Raw genomic sequence first — 2,643 nt, 5'->3', positions numbered from 1 at the left:
ATTCTCATATTGATCGTTACGAGCCAACGATTTCGAGTCGACTAATTTTGTTCATTATATAGTACTAGTTTAATTATCGCCGAGTTCGTGAAACTCGACGCTGTTGATACGCCGAACGCCCCCAAGATATGGACGTCAATGTAGAAACTTTGTGACTACCAATCAAGTAAAAATCTATACAATGTGAAATTCGAAATTTCCAATTCTTTAAATTTTTTTTCTTTGTAAATTGTCATGCTGACTCATAAGGTATTTTGATCTTTTATTACATATTTTGACTTGCGGCGATACTTTGAAGTTATATATGTGATATTTGTTATGATAAAAGATAAGAATTTTTCTACTTTTATATTGCTATATGAAAAGATTTACTTACCTTTAATACCGAAATAATTCTTTTTCCTGCGATTGTGATAATTTGGTGGGGAACTGTCTGTATATGTTATATACGAGAAATGTTTTGTATATGTACACGCGGTAATTCCACAGAACATCAACATATCACAGAAATTACAACGAATATATGGAGCGATTAACTGTTAGTGCGTCGCGTTTGTATGTAAATCTAAAAGTATTTTAGAGATTTTCATTAGCAGGGCAATAAAATAATGACAAGATCTAATTTTCAGTTAATTGACAACGTTGCCTAACTTGTACGATATTCCGATCGCGAATGCAGAGAGCTCGCTTAAAAGTCTATATGAAATATTTCGTTTTGCATGAAAGTTGCTGCTTTACCAAAACACAACATTTAAAGCAGTAAATTGTTGATAAATTGAGGTTTTTTTGTTAAAGCAGAGAATACTTTATTTCGCGAGAAAGTCGCTGCTTTACCAAAACCTAAAAGTATTTAACTGTTTAAAGCGCGTCACTAACCTACATTTGGTAAAGCAGCGACTTTCTCGCGAAATAAAGTATTCTCTGCTTTAACAAGAAGACCTCAATTTATCAACAATTTACTGCTTTAAATGTTGTGTTTTGGCAAAGCAGCAACTTTCATGCGAAACGAGATATTCTCTACTTAAAAAAAAAAAGACGTAATATTAGTCATTTATGCCTTCCAATACTCAAAATAGCTGCTATATTTTTCTAATTTTCCAAACTTTTTTGTTAATAACTTTTTAACGAATAACGAGCGCGGGCTGAAACCTTCTGAAAGTCACTCAGAAGGGTGACCTTGACAAAATATTAAAATATCAAAGTCATCCAAGGTGGTCCCCCCATCTATACAGTTACCAAGTAAAGATTTATATTATATTTATTTTGAGCTTTAATACTGCATATTTCGAAAACTAAAGCAGTTAGCCCTATAAAACCTATATAATTTTTTGTTCAGCGTAAGAAATACTACTACAAACCACAGTCAAATCAAGGGGCTTTAGTTATCGTGTTCGTGCCCGTGAAGTCTTGGTACTTGCACGGGCCGTTCACATTCAGGTTTGTCAGAACGATCGCGATTTAGAACGTCTGATTTAGAATCGTCCTTGGCACTTTGAAGACCGAAGACCTCTGTCCTTGCCGTCCGCGTATCCTTGAGTCTTCGAGCTGGTCGACTTGCTAGACAACTTAGGCGCGTTCTCGTTTTTGAAACAGCGGTTCTTTTTGTCGCCCTGAGAAACATCCTTCGCTTTTTGACTCACGTGAAGCCTCGTAGTACCGTGATGAAGTACCGCCTCTTCGGAATGCCTCTTGAAGGCCTGCCTCGATTTCTCCGATTTATCCTCCGCTTTCGCCACGACGCCGTCGAAGATATTTACATATAGTTGTCCTGCCGACTGCTTCTCGCAGCGCTCTGTTCCTGGGAGAGATCAGGTTTAGTGCCGTGAAGACGATTGGGAATAGTTCTGTCAATCGCAAGTTGACTGCACAGAGACTCCTCGCTGACCAGTGTCCAAGAGTTTTCCAAGATCCGATGGATCGGCAGTAGGTGTTCGTTCAGCCTGCTCTCGCTGATGCTATTCTCGGACAGAACGCTAGCCGATGACGAATCGTTCCTCGACGACGACGAGGACGTCGAGTCTTGGCGTTGCTGTTCGAGACTCGGTCTAGTCTCTTCGACGCTAGACGCGATTTGATGTCGCATACGCCGATACTTGGCCGGGGTCAGGGTCGCGCCTTCAGTGCTCTCCGGCAGTCGGTACAACGCCGGGCTCGTCGTCGTGCCTTGAATTTTGTACTTAATTAATTTGATTAACGGGATAGCCTCTTCGCGACGCGTTCGTGTTTCGCGCATCAGAAAAGCGTAAAATCTTACGCTTATTGTTGGCAATGATTAGCCGGCAGCAGAAAGAGTATTTCTCCTTGTTGTCGACCTCTGGCTATATGAAGCCAGAATATTGGCCAGGTATTACAAAAGGTAGATTCAATTTGGCCAGAAGAAAAAAGACAAAGAGAATCTTACAAGGTAGGTTAGTGTACAACACCAATCAAGATATAAAGGTACATATAAAGGTAAGCTTATAAGATTTTTTTACAAACGTGTAATTGCACGTAATCGAAGACGGAAAGATGCCGTCTTGAATTAAATCTCTCTTCCGCGTAAATTAAACTCCGAATAAAATTCCCAAACGGTCACGATTTAAAACCAAAAACTCGCGCACTTTTTTTTATTTCGGATAATCGCGGTCGTAACGGTATATTATA

This window comes from Temnothorax curvispinosus, unplaced genomic scaffold, assembly GCF_003070985.1.
Source record: "Temnothorax curvispinosus isolate PA1 unplaced genomic scaffold, ASM307098v1 QBEX01012060.1, whole genome shotgun sequence".
Classification (NCBI taxonomy): domain Eukaryota; kingdom Metazoa; phylum Arthropoda; class Insecta; order Hymenoptera; family Formicidae; genus Temnothorax; species Temnothorax curvispinosus.
This window is presented reverse-complemented; position numbering follows the sequence as displayed.